This window comes from Macaca mulatta, chromosome 6 (genome assembly GCF_049350105.2).
Source record: "Macaca mulatta isolate MMU2019108-1 chromosome 6, T2T-MMU8v2.0, whole genome shotgun sequence".
Taxonomy (NCBI): domain Eukaryota; kingdom Metazoa; phylum Chordata; class Mammalia; order Primates; family Cercopithecidae; genus Macaca; species Macaca mulatta.
Window position 1 is genome coordinate 10,947,799 of NC_133411.1, and position 23,978 is coordinate 10,971,776.

Sequence of the window (23,978 nt, forward strand, 5' to 3'; positions counted from 1 at the left end):
TTGCAGTTTGGAAGCACATAACTTGTCTGGTTTCACAGGTGCATAGCTGGAGAGGAATTCTGTCTCATGATGAAGCATACCTCAAGTCTCTCTTTAGGCTAGAATTTAGACTTTAAATTTTAGAGCTGATGCTAGAATAAGTTAAAATTTGGGGGACCATTGGGATAGAATACATGTCTTTTGCATGTGAGAAAGACAGGAATTTCAGAGGGCCATGAAGGGAATGTTATGGACTGAATATTTGTGTTCCCTCAAAATTCGTATGTCAAAGGCTGAACTTCCAATGTTCCCTTCATGGTATTAGCAGGTGAGGTCTTTGGGAGGTGATTAGGTTTAGATGAGGTCATGAGGGTGGACCCTCCATTATGGGATTAGTGTCCTTATAAGAAGAGGAGGAGATACCAGGCCTTATGAGACACAGCAAGAAGTTATTCATCTGCAAGCCAGGAAGAGGGCCCTCACCAGAACCCAATCATGCTTGCATCCCAATCTTGGACCTCTAAAACTGTGACAAATAAATGGCTGTTATTTAAGCCACTCAGTCTGATATTTTCTTATAGCAGCCTGAGAAGATGAAGACAGGTCCTCTCCACTTTCCACTTTTCTCCACGTCTGGCTTAAAATCCTTGATCCACTAATAAAAATCACATCACCACCTTGATTACATTCTCTGTTCTTTCCACCTCTATCCTTTATCAATGCCAACCAAGACCTTCATTCTTAAATGGGATCTCTTTGTATTCCTTCTTAGAGCCACACATGAATCTACAATTGTCTCAAAATAAAAGACTTTTTAAAGTGCACCTTCTTTCTGGATGATGCCAACTATCTGACGTGCCTAAAAGTGAACAACTCAAGTTACTGAAGATACTTTCAGGCTGATTGTGGTCATAAACTTGACATGGAACCTTTCTCCTCCATACTTTCCTTCTCTTACACTCATTCTTTTATTTTTATTATTGATTCTCATGTGTGTGAAACACAAGTAGAACAGAGGCTTGAATGTGCCTTGGTCTCTGGGAGACAGGACAAGCCCACTTTTAGCATGTGTGCTAGGGGAAGCTACATCTCACTTACTCTTCAACAAACTCCAATCTGTCTTTTGTTTCCACCATCCAATGAAAGGCAAGGTCACCAATGTCTTTATCTGCCAAATCCAAAAGGTGCCAGTGAGATATTACTTGACCTCGCATTAGCATTTGACATATTCTCTTCTCTGAAAATATTCTTCTCTCTTGACTTCTATGTGTCCCCTGTGGCAAGATATGAAAGTTTCAGCCTGTGTGAATACAGAAACTTCACCATGCTGGGGATTTTCTCCATTTGTTTTGTGCTGTATGAGAGAGATTAAATATGAATGCTTCTCTTCACTTGCGGAGGAGGTTGGAAGTCTTTGGTCTTCATGGAAAGGCAAGCCACACCTTGACTTACTTTGGTTCTGAGTTTAATGGGCCATGAGGAGTAAGAAGACAGTGGGTTTCAGGGGACGTGGGGGTATAAAGAAGGTTTGAGATGAGGATGCACAAGAGAACTGCTAGAGGGATACAGAAGCAATGGAGAGATTGCCACCAGATGGGACCCCTGGAAGTGAGGTGCTAATATCTGGAAAACTGCTGAGAAGGAGGAGGATCCATAATCCAGGGAGCATTAGAAAAGTGGACCCTTCTGAATACCATGGCAAAGGGCATTGCTTGAGGGCCCAGGAGGCTAAAAAGAACTGAACTTTGCCTGACAATCACCCAGTCTTCTTCCAATGGAAAATGTTGCACTATTTGCACATGAATGTCTTCTCTTTGTCTACACCCACACCAAAGAAAACTCTCTGTCTATATCAGCACTTTACCCCCTGGCTGAAGGCCCCTGGCTATGCCCCAAAACTACGCCTGGTTCCCATCCCATGACCTCCTGTGGATGTTCCATGTTATGGTTTAAATGTGTGTGTTCCCCTAAAACTCATATGTTGAAACCTATTTACCAGGGTGGTGTTATCAGGAGGTGGACCTTTTGGGAGATGATTAGGTCATAAGAGTAACATCCTCATAAATATGATTTGTATCTTTCCAAAAGAGGCCCCAGAGAGCTGCCCAGACACTTCACCATGTGAGGATGCAGCAAGAAGAAGCCATCTGTGAGCCAGGAACTGGTCCCCACAAGACACTGAATCTGCTGACACCTTGGTTTTGGGGTTTCCAGCTTCCAGAACAATGAGATGTAAATCTCTGTTGCTTGCAAACCACACAGTCTATGGCATTTTGTTATAGCAGTCCAAACGGACTAAAATTTTCTTACATATTTTAAAATCCCCACACCCATAAGCCTAAAGAGTGAGGTCTGTTTACGAAGTGGGCATCCCCTGCCCCCTGAACTTAGTGGTGAAGAGGGACAAAATATGTAAGCATAAAGGCCACAAGCTAGGACAGTTGTTCCTGAGCCTCGTCTTACACTGCCTTCCCCAGCTCTTCCTCTGACGTTGCCAGATGCATTTGCTCCATCTCCTCTGCTGGTTCCTCCCTGGTTCTGAATCCCTCGAAACTCTGTCCTTTTTTCTTCTTCTTCTTCTGCCTAGAAAATCATATCTATTATCATGACTTTAACAACACCCACATTCTGATCGCTCCAAATTGATACATTCAGGCCAATGAAATCCAGGTTTAGACATCCAGCTGCTTAATTCATGTACACACCTGTGTGTTTCATAGACATCTGAAGCATAGCACGTTGAAAATCACAAGGCCCTTATGATGTGTTTCTGCTAATCTCTCCTCCCAAATGACAAGCCAGTCTTTCCCTCAACAGCCTCTTGGGCACCCTTTCATTTCTCAGACATGACACATTCATTCTCATCACAGGGGCTTTGCACGTGATATTCCTTCTGCCCCAAACTTCCTTCACCCCGCATTGCTTGCTCCTGTTGTCATTATTTCAACTGTCATCTCCTTAGAGAGACTTTCTCTCCCATTCTGTATCTAAAGTAGGTCCCACTGTTATTTTCTATGAATTCACCCTCTATAGCACAAATCACCATGTGTATATATCTGTATTGTTCTTCACCCCCCCAATAACCCATGCAATTCATGAGGACAAAGACTATACTACATTCCCAGCACCTGGAATAATGTCTGGTTCAGAGAAGAAGAGATGTTTCATAAATATTCATTAAATGAATGGTAAACATTAGAGTATATATATGATATTATAATATGTATGTATATATATGAAGTTGAAGGGGTGTAGAGAGGTGGGCAAGTGATGAGTTTTATTTCACATGTGTTGAGCTCAGAGGACATAGAGGACAAATGGATGAATCCAGCAGATGATCAGGCTATAAGTGTGAAGGTAAGGGAGGCCAGAGATAAAGATATAGGAGGAGGTCAACGAAACTATGGCCAAAGTCACAGAAGAGAATGAGATGGCCCGAAAATAGTCAGTAGAGAATAAAAAAGTCACTAGAGAATAGGGGACCAAGAACCTCATAGAAAACTACCTAGAGGTTACCTGCTGCTCAGTCACCTCTATTTCACCATTTCCACCAGGCTCTCCTGTCTACTCCTCTGCCTTGTCTAGAATAGGGGGCCAGGAACTTAGTAATACTCCCCATGGTAGGTCCTTGGAATAAACAGTGACCAAAACAAACTTGGTCACTGCCTGAGAACAGTTCATGGATAGTGAAGGCAAGCCATGTGGACAGTAACTGGGTGGCAGAGATCGTGCCTCTCAGTTTCTTTCTCTTCAGTTTTAGTTGGTCATCTGACTGCCCAGAGGAAAAGCTCCATTTCTTAATTGCCTTTCTTGCAATTTGGTGTAGACCTGGATTAAGTTTTAGCAATGGGTTGTAAGCAGAAGGAAGGGATTCTGTTGTGAGTTGAACTGTGTTCCCCACAAATTCATATAATAAAATCCTAACCCCTGTGGAGGAATGTGAACTTATTTGGAGATAAGGTCTTTATAGAGGCAATCAAGTTAAAATGAGGTCATTTTAAACAAGGACGTTATCTAATATGACTGGTTTCTCTATAAAAAGGGGGAAATTGGACACAGAGATACCTATAGAGAGAAGACAATGGAAGAGACAAAGGGAGAAGATGGCAACCTACAATCCAAGAAGAGAGGCTTGGAACAGATCTTTTCCTCACAGACCTCAGAAAGAACCAACTGCCAACACTCAGTCTTGAACTTCTAGCTTTCAGAATTGTGAGACGACAACACATTTCTATGGTTTAATCCATCAGTCTCAGGAACTTTGTTACAGTAGCCCTAGCAAACTAATAGAGAAGCCACTTCGAGGTCATAACTCTAGAAAAGGTTATGTATGAATCTCCTGGCCCTTCTCCCTTCTTGCTGGCCTGGGGATGACTAGACTTGCAGCAACCATATTGGATCCAGAGGTGGAAGCCATGTGTTGAGTTTGGCAGGGCCACACCACAGTTGACAAAGCACCCTTGACTGCACCCCTCTGGACTGTTATGGAACAGAGAAGGTCTGTTTGTTCTAAGCCACAAGGTTTTGGGTCTCTTTGTTACAGTATAGACTCCTTAGCCTATATTCTAACTGATACATATTGCATAAAGGTCATGGATAACTATAAATAAAGTCATGTATGACTTCCAAAAAATGCTTGAAAATGAATTATACTTGACCGCCTATCCTAATTATCCATTCTGCAACAAATTTATAGAACTAAAAGTACATCCTGCCACATCTGTCTCTCCCTCCTAAACCTCCAAATTGGCTGGTCTCATCAATTCTAACGTGGTTTTCATTATTGACTTCATCTCTCTTCCCATTTGCAGACCACTCAAAGAATCTCTTCCAAGATTTTTCCTTTATATTCCTCAGGTTACCTTAGCTCCTCTATTTCACTCCAGTCTGGTTTTCAAGTTTAAAATGCTTTCCAGAATACAAGTCTGACACTCCACTATTCTTTTCTTTCCAATCCAGGCACAATTCAACATGATTCAGTCATCATCATTACAGGTAAAGCACTTTCCTAAAACACTCATCTACCTCTGCTCTGTCTTTTGCTGAGGCATGCAGCCCCCTTTGATGTTAAATGGATTTCTTTCTGTGACAGTACTCGAAGACAATAGGATCTGGCTAGACATCTTCAGGCTTTCTTAATGTCAGCATTAAATACGGATTTATTGTTAATTGATACATTTATGCCTGACTTTTCTAAATCAATGGAAAGCAAAAAAAAAAAAAAAAAAAAAAAAGTTCACAAAATGCTAAGAATTTTATCTGACTTTAAGGAAAGTCCATGACAAGAATGTTCTCTTATCTAAGCAGGAATATCTGGAGTAAAAAATATGGACATTAAACATGATTACTGTGGTGTTTTTATTCTAATCAAGTCCACTGTTCTCGAGCCCATTTTTTTCATCCAGATATTCCATGAAAGTTAAAATAGGGAATACATTCTACATTCCAGATCAAAATTGAAAATCACTGAAGCATTTGTCTACAAATGCAAGTTGATCAGTCAGTCCCATATTTTTTCTTTATTCTAGAATGAAGAACAATGTGGATACATCAGAATCATTCAACAATGATATAACTTACCTTCTCTATGACCCAATTTACTTGCCTAATTTTGGAGACTCAATGGACTAAGAAGAAGATTAAATATGGAGAAATTATATTTCTTTTCCTGGATCTGTCAGAAAAAAAAATGTATATGACTTTGGGGAGAAAAATATCCTTCCTCTGACTCTGCTTCCTCATTTGCAAAACAGGGAAAGGAAAGTCCCACTAATTTAGTAATAAATTATCTCATTACTGAGTGTAAACACTGTTATTGTTTAGCATTTATTTCTGCAATCTGTCAGGATATTTTGAAATTTCTGCATGAAATACACATCTTAATGCAGTGTTTCTCCTTCTCACATGGTGTGCCGGAGAAGGCAAGGCAGAATGGTGAACACATGGGTGATGTAAATGAAATGCTGTTTAATTTATTTTCAAATGGATAAAAGGAAATGTAATTAAGCTCCCTAAAAGCCTCCCAAATAAACTTCCCTTAAAGGAGTAGAAAAGGAGGTTGTAATTGATCAAAGTAGCTACCTCAAGTGTTTCAAGTGTCAGATTCCTTGACACTTGGAGACAAAGACCAGATTAAGATAGGCAGCAGAGAATCAATTGTAGTACAAGCCAGAGGCTTCACAGGATGGGAGGAAAATACCAGAAATGTGGATTAGATGCTGGTCAGTATCAAGAAGCAAACACACTTCATGTCTGAAGTCTCAGGCTTAGATGTACCACTGGTGTAAGTGAATCCTCTCTCTTCTTCATGCACAAACAAGTAAATGTGTGTTTATACTAGATAAATAGATGATAGATGATAGATAGATGGACAGACAACAGATAAATAGATAATCTCCTATCTGTTTATTTAATGAGGAAAAGCCAAGATATCAGCCTAAAACCACTAAAAAAGAGAGACAGAAAAAGTCTTACGGGTCTACTGGTCCCAAGAAAAAGACTTCCTTCTGCTGCATTGCATGCTACCAAGGACAGCAGGGGATCCACAGCAAATAATATCCACTCACGTCTGTACTGCACATTTGCTAAATTCTGATCTCCGACAAAAAAAAGGAGCCCTGGTAGAACAACTATAAATATATACACTCAACATCTCACATATCGCATAGTAAGTGCCACAAAATGAGCATGCGTTGTATTTGTTCTAAAATTGTTACTCTTCAGAGTATTCAAACTAAAAAACAAAACTATATTTGTATCTCAGGATTCTATAACTCCACCAGCTTTGGAATGACAAGCATGAGAAGTGGTCACCCTCTTAGGGTCATTAAGGTTCCTGAAACTTACACTTCATAGAAACAGGCATTTTTATCCCTTTTAAAAATATATGTGTATGCCCCAACTAATCAACAGCCTGGACACATAGAGAGACCCAACTTTGAACTGACTGTGGAATTAACTCTCATGTGTCAATAGAGAGGAAGTCATCAAGGTGTAAATTTCCTCTCTCAAGGATTGTATGTCTTTATCATATAAATCATAAAATAAAATTCATGAGTTTCCATTAAAAAGTGAATATTTTATGATCCACAGTTTATCAACTGTCAGCTATACCCTGTTTTGATTCTTTGCTTTCCTCTTTTTCGACATGATCAAATATGAACATGCTATTAAGTCTTAACCCTAGCATGCTATTTTTGAAAAGATAGTATATAATGAATATCTGCCATAAAATAGTACATAAGTATGTGTGATAATCAATTACAATTGATTATTTTAGTTTATTGTCTTTCCAAAAGGACAGTGAAGATTTGAAGCAATCTATTGTTAAAATAAGGTTTTAAAAAACAGAAAGAAAAAAAAAACCGAAACCACCAGGAATGGAGAAGAATTAAAGCACAATATAAAACCCCTGTAATAAAAAGAGTCATTGCCTCACAGATGAACATAAATTGAAAAATCTATTGCATTTTTTCTGCAGACGTTCCTCAGGATAGTGCCATACTACCATTCATGGGAGATGCTTATCACAAATAGTCAGAAATAATGTATCTCAGGGAGAAGCATTTCATTATTAGGTATGATGAAAAGCAATATTACTAGAGGCATTCCATCATCAAGTTCTCTTGGCCTATTTTGAAAGGTCTTTAGGAAAAGTTATTCACAAGCAGGCATGAAAACTATGAAGCATCAAAGCGATTGATGATTCTAATAATAGTATAACTGATCATTTATACACTGTGAATAAAACCTACTGAGCTCATCATAATGATCAAAGTTGAGGTTTAAATTAAGACACTGTAAAATAAATGTTTAAATGAAACACACTGAGATGACCACAGTAGTTAACTTAGAGTGGGTCTGATTAATGGTCTTTTAAATTTCATTATCTCTAGCTTGCAAATTTTCTATAATATATAGGTAATATTTTTATAATAAAAATTTAAATTTTGTTAATTTTTTCCAGACTTACTAATATTTTCACCTGCAATGTGTTTCCAATGTGTATGAGTCAAAATCTTTCATAGGACTTTGAGGTCTACAAAAGTGAGCAGAATATCAGGAAAATTAATTTTAAGCCCACATGTCACAAGCCAAAGGAACATGTCCGATTTAAGCTCTCTGTGCATGAGCTTTAATATCTGTAAAAACATCTTCTCCCAGAAAAAGATACCCCTAACTGAAAACAGCCGTTGTGTCATGGAGATGGGAATGAGATTAGATTTTATTTTCTGCTTTGCACATGCCTATGCTTTAAATTTATTTCATTTGGAAAAAATAACTTTCTGTTTTCTCAGAAAAAGTTTGACTTTTTAATGACAATTTTAAAGGCATCATAAATTATGCACTTTTTGATTGCACAGTAAGAACTGATCTAGAAAAAAAAATTGAATTTGGATACTTTCCAAACTGGAAGAAGTTTAAGTCACTCAGATAATAAGTATAGGGTTTCTATTGTGGGTGATGGCAATGTTCTAGTTAGATAGTGGTAATGGTCGCATGACCTTGTAAATACCGTAAACTTTAAAATGGAGAATTTTCTTGTACGTGAATGATATCTCAAAACAAAACAAAACTAGAAGACACTGAGGAGGAAGCATCAGATTAGGACAGAATTAACTGAGCTCGTATTAGTTTGTTTTCACGCTACTGTAAAGATACTACCTGAAACTGGAAAATGTATCAACAAAAGAGGTTTCATTGACTCGTAGTTCCACATGGCTGGGGAGGCTTCAGGAAACTTACAATCCTGGTAGAAGGTGAAGGGGAAGTGACTGCGTCTTACATGGTGGCAGGAGAAGGAGAGGGAGAAGGGGAGAGGAAGTGCCACACTTCGAAATCATCAGCTCTCATGAGAACTCACTCACCATCACGAAAATAGCATGAGAGAAACTGCCCCCATGTTCCAATCACCTCCCCCTATGTCCCTATCTCTACAGGTGGGGATTATAATTCGAGATAAGATTTGGATGAGGACACAGAACCAAACCATATCAGAGACCATTCCCTATAATCACTGTCTCCTCCTTGTCAAAAAGTAAGAGACAGACACAGTTCTCAGGGACAATCAGCAGAGGCTGTCACACCCTTAAGGCCATCTCATCCACAACTCAGATTTTTTAAAAATCAAATTGTTTTATACAAGTGGACTCATTTGGCCACATTAAGGGGAGGCTGTCAGTGAAGACATTTTCCTACCTCATTAGGACAAGAAACATCCTTGGTCTCGCAGAGTCAGAGATTTGGGCGACATTACCTCTTTAGAGTATATGCCTTGAGTGTGGTCGCCCCAAGCTTTTCTCTATCCTCTGTAGCCCATGTTGATACCTCTCTCAGCTGGCTTTGGCTGCATAATTAAACATCCCCAAATTTAGTGGCTTAAGGAAACCACCATTCATGTAGCTCGTGTATACAGGTCAGCCATGTGGGCTGAAGCTCTTCTGTGCTCAGCTGCTCAGGTGAGTGAGCTGGCTGTGGGCCAGGGTGATGGGCAACTGGGCAGTGTCTCCCTCTTCATACAGCAGGCAAATCTGGGCTGTCTCATCCAGCACAGCATGCTTCAAAAAGAATAAGTAAAGCGTTCAAGATCTTTTAAGCCTAGACCTGGAACCGCACAGGCCACTTCATCCATATCCTCAGGGTAAGACTCGGTCGCAAGTCCATCCTGGACCCAGGGGGTGGGGAAACAGGCCTCACCTCTTGACGGGAGGAAGCACAGAGTCACATTGCAAGATATGGGACACGAGGAGGGGAAACATGCTTGATAGCAACCTACCACCACACAGCCCCAACAACATAGATTCCAAAATTGTAAACACAAAAGAAAGAAACATTCAAGGGCTCTCAGCTCACACAGTTAATCTTCCCAGTGGGACACAGGGAACATAATGATTTAATGACTTCAAAGTCATGTATTATTCAAAGAGGAAGAGTTTTCACTAGAGAAAACACCCGAAGTAAAATGAAATGCATCTGTACTCATTACTGTTCCTCTCCCTCCCTCCTCTCCTTAGAGTCCTCAGTTACTGTTTTAGGTAGATAAACAGGGTTTGATTCAACTGAAAGGGGAACTGTAACCCTTATACAACCTCAGATGAGGATTGCTGAGAGAGATCTAGGGATGATAAATGGAGATTCAAAGACTCCTCAACAAGTCTAAGCCTAGGGAAGGTACTGAATTTGTGGTTCTTAAAGCAAAGGACTCGAGGTCGCCACCGCTCAGAGATGAGACGATCTAGACACGTTATATATTTCCTCAGATCCATCATATACGGGCTTAATTTTTTAAGGTGAAGGTTTCTGTAACCTGGAAAACAAAGCAATAATCTTACAATACAGTAGAATTGGGCTGAAGTCCCCAAATACCTCTGCACATCAGAATTGCTCAGTACACTTAATAAAAACACTACGTCTCAGGCTCCATCCTCAGGCATTGTGATCCAATAGGTTTGGAGTTTAGTGCAGAGATGTAATTTCAGCAAGCTTCCCAGTTGTCTGGATGAGCTTGGTTTTATTAGGTAAGAAATGGGGATAATAGTATCTGCTCCATCTGGATTCCACTGATGTATCAATAGATACGGATGGGTGCGGCACGCTGATGTGAGGTGCATTAAAGCAGATAAGCCATATCAAAAAAACAAAACCTCTGCAGCAGACAAGCTTATACTGGGCATACTCCAACCTTACTTTCCAAGATGTCCATTTTCAGCTTCTTGCCATCTACTGATTACTCATTAAAATCTAGGACATTCATGTTAACCCAGGCATACTGTAGGATTGCATATAGCTGCAAGTTACAAACACGCAAAAAAACAGTACTGCACAAGATAGAAATGTATTTGTTCCCACGTAAGTATCTCAGCCCTGTCATGACAAGCCAGCTCCATGAAACATAAGAGACCCCCAGCTCCTCCCGCCTAACCACTTTGCCATGCCTCAGCCTCATGATATAAAATAGAATTGGGGATCCAGAAATCACATTCATATCCCAGGCAGAAGTCTGGAGAAAGGTGAAAAGTTGAAGCAAACAGCCCCTTCTTTTAAAGAACATTCCCAGTTTGCACACTGTATTTTCACCTGCATTCCATTGATCAGAAATTAGTTACATGGAAAGGAAGTCACTAGAAAGAAAGACTGGAAGATTCCATCTCTATTCCAGACGGCCATAGGGGGCTGAATTTCTGTGGAAGAAAGATAAATTGTAGGATAAGAAGAAATCCCTGCCATACCCAGGCTGTGTCAGAACACCTATCTCTGCTTTGAGCCTATAAAATTTTTATACCTCAAAGTGTTGATTGTGGAATTATTGATTGTAACAGTAAAAATTTGAAAACAAATTAAACAGCCAATAGGAGAATTCTTAAGTCAACTACAGGACATCAATTTAATAAAATAACATAGAATCACCAGAAAAGTTGGTTACCAAGATTACACAATCATTTTTAGCATGTAGTGGTGTCTAGCCTCTTCCATTTTCTTAAATACCTGCAAAGTACAAACACTCATAGCACTGAAAACCTGGCCTGAGAGGCAAGCCAGTTCCTCCGTCCTAGAGGAAATAACCACAGGCAGCAAAAAGAGTTTGATTAAGACAAATCCACCCAGGCTTCAGTTCACAGCAAACTCAAACTTTGCTTTATGAAACAAATTCCTCCTGAAAACAAAAACCAAAGAACAAAAACAATAAGACATTTTCCATCCCCCAAACATCTGTCCCAAGGTCCTGAACTAATTAGCATTCTGGCCCAGGATCCCAGGTCACCCTTCCAGAAATGGGAGATGAACAGAGTCGATTTTCCCACCAGCATTCCTGAGCTCTCCCACCATCATCAGCCTATATCCACATGGAAACACAAATCCCAGGAAAGAGCTTGGCAGGAAGTCAGGAGGAAGGAGATGCCAGCAGAATCTCAGTGCTTTCTGGCCGAGGATATCTCAGGAATAACGCTTTATAGGTGGAGAGGGAGAAAGAGAGAGACCCTTGATAGCAGTGCAGGCCAACAACTGTAGCTGTGCAAGAAATTCACTGATTCTAAGTATAAAAAGCAACACAGGGAGGGCAGATGTACATTAGGTGAGAACCTTAGAGACTGAGAATCCCAGCAGGAGCTCTGCACATAAAGCAGCACCTCCCTTTCCTCTGTAGGCTCAAGAATGGATTCTTTCACTTTCTAAGTGAGAGAGAGAAGACTTGAGTACACCACCACCACCCCTGCATTCTTCTTCACAGGCACGGGACAGGAACACATATTTCCATGCTTGGTGAGGAGTATCAGTAAAAGCACAACCTCAAGTCTGGAAAGGTCACTGGAGGCACCGCTCTTTGATGAATTTGTGCATTAGACAGTTGAACTTTATAGTCATTATTTGGCATCTTAAGTAGAATGTGAGAAGGTCTCACTATTTTGAAACACCTGCAGAATGTACACAAGGCTAGGACCAACTGAAATGAAGAAACAAGAGCATGATCTAAACAGGAGGTGCCTGGGGACGATTCCAAAGAAATTCAAGATGCTATGGCAAATAGAACATTTCTGAAAGGATACATGAGAAATTGATAATAGTGATTGCCTTTGAGGCAGGGAAGTGGGGAACCACAGACGCCAGCATTAACTGGAAAATCATTTGATGGTATGTTATTTTGTACTTAATTGTATCAGTTATGTTTATTAAATTTTCAATAAAAAAGAGGGATACTTGAGACAAAAACAACACTTTCACTTTGGCTCTTTCTCCATTAATTTCTAGCCTTATGACCTGGAGAAAGATATTAAAATCACTCCACATGTCGGTTTCACATGTATAAAATCTAAAACCTGAAAGTCTAGAAACGATGCCTAGCCCTGGCAAATGTCACCTAAGGCTGGGGCTTGGAAGTCACCATCAAGAAGGGGAAGGAGCATTCCAGTTGACTCTGTGATCACGACCACTGCTCTTGCTGTCACTAACACCTGTAATCACACTACACGTTTGTGAGATTGGCTTCTTTCTTTTCCTCTAATACACTAAATTCTTTCCTTCCTTAAGACTTTCATATAAGTTAATCCACTAGTTTTTAATGTTATGTTTCTAATTTTCACATGGCTATATCTTACTCAATTTTCTGATACTGATTATCAGATGTCACTGTTCCGATTCTTTGATGTCACTTCCTCAAAAAGGACTTCCCTGATCCCCCATTTATACTTTCTCAGAAAATTTTATTTTCTTTCATAATATATATGTATGCATCTGTAATTTTTTTTTTTTTTCAGACGGAGTCTCACTCTGTTGCCCAGGCTGGAGTGCAGTGGTGCATTCTCGGCTCACTGCTACCTCTGCCTCTGGATTCAAGTGATTCTCCTGCCTCAGCCTCCCAAGTAGCTGGGACTACGCGCGCCCACCACCACGCCTGGCTAATTTTTCATATTTTTAGTAGACATGGGGTTTCACTGTGTTAGCCAGTATGATCTCGATCTCCTGACCTCATGATCCTCCCGCCTTGGCCTCCCAAAGCACTGGGATTACAAGTGTGAGCCACGTGCCCGGCCTGTCATATTTATTTCTGTAAAATATATGTAACATATGTTATATATACGTATGTCCTTTCCCTTGCTTTTTCACACATAAATTTATATGGCAGTTTATTGCATACTATGTATTCAGAGTTAGATAGCATTCCAATGGATAATCTGTGATTTTTAGTCAGTCCCTTATTGATGAAATTAAGATAATTTTCCCATTCTTTTGCTGGTAAAAATTGTGCTACAATAAAAAAAAAGTAATAACTTTTTAAAAAGATACTATGACAGAGATAACGTTGCAAGGGTAGACAGTGCTGCTACTGCAGCAAGTAGACAGCAATGATAAGTCAAAGCTGACTCCTCTCTCAGAATGAAAGCATCTCTTCCTCCTCACCAAAAAAAAAATATATATATATATATATATATATATCTTGACTTGGAAAAACAGAACAAGAACTGTCCAGGACTTAGGTTTTTCAAGAATAACTATAAAGTGTCATGAAGAATAAAAAAGACTTAAATAAAAGTATATTTTTCTGGATTAGAAGGATTTCATAATAAAAAACAAACCAGTCTTCCCCTTTTGATAAGAGTGTAAAATGCTATATTTTGGGAGAGGAGGCAATTTGGCAGCTTATCATATTGTTTCTCAACTATTTTTCTTTCCCATTATCATTCCCTTAAAAAGGCTTTTTAGATATTTTTCCTCATGCTTTCATGCATGAAATTTTAATCCTACAAATATGCTGAATATCTGTTCATATGCTTTATATATAACTGTGCTCTTTACATAGAAACAGCAAGAATTTTTCATACACCTCCAGACAGGAATTGGGGGGCAATGAATGGAAAGGAGGGAGAAAGGCAGAAGGGGGAGAAAGGCAGAAGGGAGGGAAAGGGGAAGGGATAAAAGAGGAGGGGAGGGGAAAGGACGGGAGGCAAGGAGAGGGAAAGGGAAGAAGGAAGGGAGGGAAAGGAAGGAAGGGAGGGAAATGAAGGAAGGGAGGAAGGAAAGAAAGGAGGAAGAAAGGGAAGGAAGGAAAGGAAAGAGAGGAAGAGAGGAAGGGAGGAAGAGAGGGAGGGAAGGGAGGAAGAGAGGGAGGGGAGGGAGGAAGGGAGGGAGGAAGAGAGGGAGGGGAGGGAGGGAGGGAGGGAGGAAGGGAGGAAGGGAGGGAGGAAGGGAGGGAGGGGAGGAAGGGAGGGAGGGGAGGGAGGGAGGGAGGGGAGGGAGGGAGGGAGGAAGTAAAGGAAGATGTGCTCCTTTGGGTACAATTTCAACCTGACTGAAAATGCATGCTCACTACTAATTCGAATAGAAGTTGTCTCCATCTGGGTCCAGTAGGAAGAAGAATTCAAATCAAATGGTTCAAAGTGCCACTTATAGAATGTGGGCAACACTTACAGAACTAAAATGATGAGAGACCCGGAGACAAGCCACATGGAATGGTGCTGTCACTCAAGAAGGCTGCCTTGGAGGGCTGGGGGAGGAAAGTGTTGCCTGCCTGCCCCCTGAGAACTGAAGCTATGGAAAAGGAACTGCCCACCCAGCACAATTAGCAGATGTGTAGGACACAGGCACTGCCAAAACCTGGCACCAGCTTTGCAGTGGGAGGAAGTGCCTCCTTCCCGCTCTCCTGCCAGCTTTCCGTCTTCTGCGCCTGACTCCCCTTAGTCAAGCTCACCTGGAGGTCACACCTATAAAACTCACAATAATTCCTGAAATCATCGAATACCCAGTCCATAATCCTATCTCTCCAGTAGTCCCCTAAATGTCCTCCCATCTGGCCTAGCCAATCAAGGACCACTCATGCTTCTAGTATTTAGGGTTGTTAGGTCTTTTCTGATCTGGAACTTTCTTCATAAAACTGACATGATGGAACAACAGCCAGGTGGTGTTCTGTGCAATGTATCACCTTCTGAATGCGGCCAACTGCTTCCTTATGGTGCCATTTAGCTTGGTATTCTATCCTGTGCATTTCCTATAAACTGGAAATGAGGCATAAGGTCTTCACTAATGTTAAACTTTTCTAACATGATTACATCACGGGGATGGGTAAGGCTGTAGTCCACCTATGGTTCACTGTGGTGCCTCATGCCTATAATCCCAGCACTTTGTGGGGCTGAGGCAGGTGGATCACCTGAGGTCAGGAGTTTGAGACCAGCCTGACCAATGTGGTGAAACCCCGTCTCTACTAAAAATACAAAAATTAGCCAGGTGTGGTGGTGGGTGCCTATAATCCCAGCTACTCGGGAGTTTGAGGCAAGAGAATTGCTTGAACCTGGGCAGCAGAGGTTGCAGTGAGCCAAGATCATGCTACTGCACTCCGACCTGGGCAATAAGAGTGAAAACTCTGTAAAACAAAAACAAAACAAACAGAAAGAAAGAAAAAAAAAAAAAGAGACACGAGGTATCTATCCCACCTGGAGTTATGCAAACATGGACATCTCCTAAGTAGAGGTGATGACAACCAGATGCTTGCACTGTAAGATACAGCCCCCAACCCAACAGAAAACTGACTTGTGCAGTGTTTAGCTTGGCACCAAAGATGCAGGCTTTCACTAATCTACTGCCTAATGGTTTTTTAACCAATTGCCTAATGGTTTTTTAAATAAATTATTTCCTGATATAAAATAACGATGTCTAATACTATCATTTCCTTTCCACTTACTAGGTGGTATTCTGTATTGTCTGTTCTCATGCTGCTAATAAAGACATACCTGAGACTGTGTAATTTATACAGGAAAGAGATTTAACAGTCTCACAGTTCCACATGGCTGGGGAGGCCTCACAATCACAGCAGAAGAGCAAGGAATGTCTTACATGGCAGCAGATAAGAGAGATCTTGTGCAGGGAAACTCCCCTTCATCAAACCATCAGATCTTGTGAAACTTATTCACTATCATGAGAACAGACAGGAAAGACCTGTCCCCATGATTCAATTATCTCCCACCAGGTCCCTTCCATGACACATGGGAATTGCGGGGGCTACAATTCAAGATGAGATTTGGGTGTGGACGCAGCCAAACCACATCACATTCTTCTGTAAGATGGAACTTTCTCTTAACAACTAGGCTATTTGGTTACCCTAAAAAACAGCTCCTGCTGGGAAGGCATGATGAATGCTTAATTTTCCCCCTTTGCAAATTAGAGTACATGGAATCGCTGCTTCAAATAAAGTCAATGAGATTTTTCAGGCTTTTTCTTTTGTAAATATTGTTAAAGACACATGTATTTCCACACATTCAATCTGTAAAAATAACAAAAATAGTTTTCATGCTCAAATTTTTATAAATTTAGCCAATGGGAGCACTTTCAAGCTTAAACCTATTTTTTTGTTTATTAATCTGAGAAACCTTCCTTGCTTTCAGGCACAACAAGAGATTCCAGACTCATTTTATACCTTTCTCGGCCTGCAATAAGTCACTGCTCCAAGGAGCCATGATTCCTTACAGGGGTAAATGGTATTAAAGGCCAAAATCCAGTGCATTAGGGTGCCCATTGCTACAAAGTTGATATTGTTTCTAGGCCATTTCAATGGTCAGAAAAAGAAAAGGTAATTTTTATAATTACATTTAACATTTACATTACCTTTAACATTATAAGTTATGGATTTATGAAATATTTTTAATCTATCATAATGTCCTTTATCTTATAAAATATATAAAATAATTTTTGTATAATGATGCTAATAATATCATTACTAAAAACAAATCAATAATCCACTTGAAGCTTATAAGTTCTATGACTTTTCTTGAGCTGTAACAAATTAAAGATTTCTATTCAGTTCCATATATTAATGTCACTTAAAATAAATCTTTTCTATAGTATGATATGAACTTGACATACAATTATGTTTCAACTTGCTTTAAATTTTACTAATACCTACATGATTCCAGGGTTAAAACAATGTAAAAAGAAACACACTAAAATTTCTCAATTGGAAGCTATTTCATTGGTTTCTTATTTATTCCTGCACATTTTTACAAATATGTACATAAGAAGAAAGAATAGTCATTTTCTTTTGTAAAAATTCAGCCCACTGAAATACATTAATTAGTAAATTTTCCACTTAATATAGGTTAGGGCTAACCTATATCATTTTAAAGGCTGTTCAAGGTAACTTTTTCATAACTGCACATAAAAAAGAGGTTTGCTTTTTTCAGTGATCACATACTACTTCTGACCTTAAAACATATTTTTGAAAAAGGAAAACAAATTTAGGGACACATTTTAGCCCCCGTCTTCTTTGTCCTATGGGCAGCATTTGGCATTTACTGGTCACCCCTCCTTTCGGAAACCTTCTTTTATTCCATTTCCATGGATCCACACCCCTTGATTTTCCTGCCTTCTACTTACCAAGTTCCACTGGCAACGCTGCTCCTTCTCACCAGCTCTTACCGCTTGGCATTCTTTAGGGTCTCCCATACTTCTAACACTACACACCCTCCCAGGACAATTTAATCCACCCTTCTGGTTCCAATTTCCACCTCTGATAATGAAATTCAATTCTATAACTTTACCCACCTCCTGAATCTCAGAAATCTATATCCAACTGCTGACAGGATGTCTCCCTTTTCCGCTCACAGACACAATATTTTCAACAGGCACCAGCTTGAGTTCATCATCTTGTGCCCCTTCCTCCTTCCTCCTCCAGTCTTCCTGGTGTTAGAAATGGTACCAACCTAAGGGCACAGGCATCAGGCTTCCCTTCATCCATCACCTCCTTTCTTACCTACCTCCAGGGCAATCCCAATCCTCTCAATTAGGCCTGTAACCCAACATCCCCGTACATCCATTTCTCTTAGTCCAGTCCATCTCCTGGATTGGGCAAGCATAGTCTCTAGTCTATTCCAACACCTCCTGCTTCCCATTTTCACCCTCTGTGACCCATTTGTCATGCTGTATTCAGAATAATCTTTTAAAACATAAATTAGGCCAGGCACTGTGGCTCATGCTTGAATGTCAGCATTTTTGGAGGCCAAAGCAGGAGGATGACTTGAATCCAGGAGTTCAAGACCAACCAGGGCAACATAGTGAGATTCCATCCCTATACACACACATACACACCCCCAGGTGTGGTGGCATGCGCGTGCACACACACATACACACACACACACACACACACACATCCAGGTGTGGTGGCACGCACCTGTAGTCCAAGCTACTCAAGAGGCTGAAGTGGGACGATCACTTGAGCCTGGAAGGTTGAGGCTACAGTGAGCCATGATCATCCCACTGCATTCCAGTCTGGGTGACAGAGACAGAAGGAGACCTTGTCTCTAAATAAATAAAATAAAAATTAAATATCAGATAAATACCTTTATCTGATTAAAATCCAGCAATTCCTTATTATCACAGTAAATTCCACGTTTATGTACTTATATTTCAAACTAATTTACCTACTTCTAATCCTTGCATGATGGAGATTTTCAGCAATACCCTCTATGATATTTTGCTTTGGTAAATGTTCATTTTATTTCTACAATTCAAAATATTTTCTAGTACCTTCATATTTTTGCAAAGCTGTTTTTCCTCTACCTAGAATATTACTTTTCTCCTCAACTCCTCTTTCATATTCATTCTTTAGTTGTTGTTTTGTTTTTTCTTTGAGACAGAGTTTCGCTCTTGTCACCTAGGCTGGAGTGCCATGGCACAGTCTCGGCTCACTGCAACCTCTGCCTCCTGGGTTCAAGCAATTCTCCTGCCTTGGCCTCCTGAGTAGCTGAGATTACAGGCATCCACCACCACGTCTGGCTAATTTTTGTATTTTTAGTAGAGACAGGGTTTCACCATGTTGGCCAGGCTAGTATTGAGCTCCTGACCTCAGGCGATCTGCCCACCTGGGGCTCCCAAAGTGCTGGGATTACAGACATGAGTCACCACACCCGGCCTGGGTCCATGTTAATTACTACAACTGAGGCCTGGGAATTACAGCATTTTAAGTATAACATATAATAATTCCAAAGTACTAAGTATATGGTGTGACATGAGGCAGGTTGTTAATAAATGTTAGCTATTTATATAATTTAGGGCGTTCATGGATAACAAAGTAATCTCCAGACTGAATTCATCTTTGAAATCAACTGCTTTGCATTTGCATAATTCATATTCCTGTTTTTCCATACTGGAAGCTAAAAACTGTGATTTTCTAATTTTCAATGTCATGTAGAGATAAGCGGGAGATAACATATTATGAATGATACAGTTGAATTCCAGACCATTGTAAACAGCTGTCCATTCTTAATGCTGTAAATTTTGCTTTTTGTCATATATTTATGTTCTAAAACTGCTTTACATCAGAAAGATGATATGTCAACCTTGAAGCATCACTCTCTAGTAACAACAAAATGCCAAAATAAGACATAACTTTATTTTATTTTACTTCAGGTTGGTGGAGAAAGAGTTTCATTAGATCTGCTGGGTATACGGACTCTGTAGGAACATTCATTGTGAGGCTGAGGCCGTAGCCAGTGCTGTCATGAATATAGAGGAAACAGGTTCCTGCATAGCATGGGTGATAACCAGCAACTGATAAAGAACCTCAGCTTTGTTGAGAACTTGAAATAAATGGACTTGTGTTGGAAGGGAAGCCACCGAATGCAAGGCTATCTACTGCTAGAGAGAAAAATTACTGCAAAGTAATCATTGTTTAGCCAGAGGCTAAAATTTCTGCAAAAGCTCTGAGATAAAAATTTTGAATAATCAAGGCATTTAAATTTAAACCTCACTAGCACTTCTTCTTAATCATTCATAGACCTAATAATTCTCTTAAAAACAGAAAAGTTCAACTCTTCACCATATGATGGCAGGTGGGAGACACAGAAGGGGTAAAGAATTATATCAGAGGGAAGGGACCAGAGACACCCCCCAGTCATTCCTCTCAGGATGCTGAGACATTATCTTATCTTTGTGACCATAGACAAGGACATCATTTGACCAATGACCAAAATCATGTCTGTTTCTAGATCTCCTCCTGATGACCAAATTAATTGTACTGTGATTACTGAAATTAGAGTTCAGATAGATGTCTTTTTCTGCTTTTGATTGTAGTGAAGAACAATATGCAGCACTAATTTCTGTCTCCATTTTCCTGCTGGAAAGGAGGAACCTGGCCTGCTAAACCCCAGCTGAGGGCTTAAGCCATGGGCCCAGGAATGGCAGGCAACTGTCCCTTCAGCTCCAGAATAGTGAGTCATGGTTGGTGCAAATAACCCAGAGGAGCATTCCTCCAGAAATCAAGACAGAGAGGTAAAGTTGAAGGGTAAGCTAAAACCAGAGGCAGTGCACCCCAAGGGAAAAAGCATTTCAGAAGAAAAAAAGAGGCTGAGACACAGAACGGGGGAAAGAATCATGGCACAACGAAGGGACCAGAGACACCCCCTGGTCATTCCTTTAATAATACCTCAGGACCCTGAGACTTGATCTTACCTTTGTGACCATCGACCTTGTTACATATGGTCACAAGGATAGATAGAGCTGCTCCCACAGCAGGTGGGAGGCCACAAGCATTTTTGCATAGACCACTCACAGCTTTGGCCATGAAGGGAAGTAGCTCTTAAGGCTACTAGACCTGCTCCAAGAGTTACTGGATAAAACAGGAGCAAGAGAGCAGATTGGATGAATGGATGGATGGATGGATGGATGGATGGATGGATAGAGAGATAGAGAGAGAGAGAGAGAGAGATAACAAAGGGAGAGATGATAGACATAGATAGTTATAGACAGATGACAAAGAAAGATGACAGATATAGATAGAAAGACAGGTAGGTAGGTAGATAGTTGACAGACACAGATGACAGATGATTGATAGATAGTTAGATAGGTGGATAATAGGTATATGACAAAGAAAGAGAGAGAGATGATAGACATAGAAAGATAGGTAGACAGATAGATGATAGATAGATGACAGACACAGAAAAATAGATGACAGGCTAGATAGATGATAGATCATAGAAAGATGGATGACAGAAAAAAAAGAGATGATAGACACAGAGATGATAGATGGTTGGTAGGTAGGGGGGTAGGTAGGTAGATAGATACACACACACACACACACACACACACACACACACCAGAGACAAAACAGACATACATAAAGCTTCTGAGTTTCTGCGTTGGAAGGGATTTTAAGATGCCTACCGGATACCAAAGTAAGAATCATTCTTCTACTATCCCCAACCAATAAGGTACTAACTCTGAGGTCTTCTTCCTTCTCTCCTCACTCTTCTCCAAGAGAATATTTTCATAGTCACAAAGATCATCCAGTCTGATACTTTTTAAGAGGTGAGCATCAATGTAGAGAAGACAGCAACTCAATCAAGCTGTTGGCATTTTTCCTGAGCCTCTGTTGACTCAGAGGCTTTAGTCTTTCCAGTAAATTCCTATGCATATGAATTTTAAAAAATCATCTCATGCTTGCATGTTCTTGGAAAAATCTAAGTCCATCGGGTGATTGGTCAAAACCATTAAGATGTCAGCAAATCAGTGGGCAAAGTTTATGAAGAGACATTTACAAAAAGAAGCAGCAAATCTCATTAACAAGCATAATATAATTATAATATAACTTCTGGAGGGTATGGTGGTGACAGGGGAAACAGATTGCAGTTAGGACTGTAACTTGGTAGAACTCTTCTCAAGGCAATTTGAGAACATTATTAACAACAGCAAATATGTTTATTTCCATTGACCTGGGAAGCTCAGCAGTAGTATTATATCATGAGGAAATACAGATAATATAGAGCAAAGTATTATGCACGTTTTCCACAGGGCTATGACTAGAAGCAAAAAATAATATAGTTATATAAACTGTGACATAATGTCACAAAAGAATAAAATTTTATAGCATTTAGAAGTGTTTTCTTCTAAATTTAAAATAACAGAATACAGAATTATATATATGCAATGTAATGTAGACATTTTTAACTAGAGAAAACTGCTAAAAGAAAATTCAGTGAAAGATTAAAGGTGAGTATGGGGGATGCAATTATGTTTTTGCTTCCCTGTGTGCAAATTTTTGGCAATTTTGTTTTCTTTAATGAGCATGTTTTTTTTTCCAAATCGTAACATATTCGTTTTAAAGAAAAACTAGACTTATTATACTCGTTTTTGTAGATTTCTGTTTTATCAAGGGGTTACTGTAATATCAACCCCTTTTCTTTTCTCCTCCAAGGCAAAATAATTCTTGCTTACTAAACCTTTCTTCACAAGTCTTACCTCCCAACTCCTTAATTATATTTGCGATTTTTCTCTGTAAAGGTCATTAGGTATTTCTTTAAAAATTTTCCAAAGAAAATTCTGATATACTAGAGAGCCCACCGAATCACTTACTTCTTAGGAAATTCTTAGAGATATTTCAGTTTAATGCCGACATTTTTGCAATGGAAAAGAAAAAGGAGGCCGAGGGGAATGGTGCGCCCTTCACAGTTTTAGAAAGCCAATTGGCACCAGGGCCAGCCTTCTTATTTATTTACTCTCTTTTATTTACATAACCTGTCATCAAGTCCAGTTCATCTCCAGCTTAGGTACTCCTTATGTCTTTGATCTGCTGACCACGCTGGGTCTTATAGTTCAGTAACAGGTTAAACATAAGGATCAATGAAAATATGCATACATTGACATCTTGGCACTTCACCAGTTTTCAATGAAACAAACGAGCAACAGTTTTCCTTCTTTTGTTCCAGATGTCCATATGCCTTCCTTGTTCACATACAAGGAGCAGAAATGAGGTTAAGCAAAGTCCAGCACATCACTCATCAAAAGATGCTGGTGATTGTCCTGAAATATGATATCAGACTCATGGCTGAACATAAGTGTGCATTAATGTTTGAAGGCTTTACTAAAAAGGTGAATCACAGATAGAAATGTAAGGCAAAATTATAGGAAGGGAGAAAGTGGACCTTTCTGCCATCTTCTGCTCCCAGCCAAGGTTCTCCTGTAACTGGAAAGCAGTGCTTCTCTCAGCCGCTGTCAGTAGGAATCTCCACTTCTCAAGTGTCCCTCTAAGCAGAGGAGAAAATTAACTGTTGGGATTCAAAGGTGTCCCTTCTAGGTCACCTTGCCTCCATGTAAATCAAAAGCAAAATGAGCAAAGTATGTGGCAGCTCATTCTACACAAGTGGGCAAACTTTGGAGTAAGACTAATGAAAAGAAATGAAAAAGATGTAGCAAGCCAAAATACCCATAACACAATTGAAGCGCTTTGCAAATATTCCTCTATGTGTTTGTAAACAGAATGTTATCTGAGACAGGTCTCAATCAATTTAGGAAGTTTATTTTGCCAAGGTTAAGGATGTACTCATGACACAGCCTCAGGAGGTCCTGATGACAAGTACCTGAGGTGGTCAGGGTACAGCTTGCCTTTATATATTTTAGGGAGACATCAGACATCAATCAATATGTATAAGATGTACATTGTTTTAATCAGGTAAAGTGGGACTACATGAGGCAGGGGCTTTCAGGACACAGGTAGATAAGAGACAAAAGGTTGCATTCTTTTG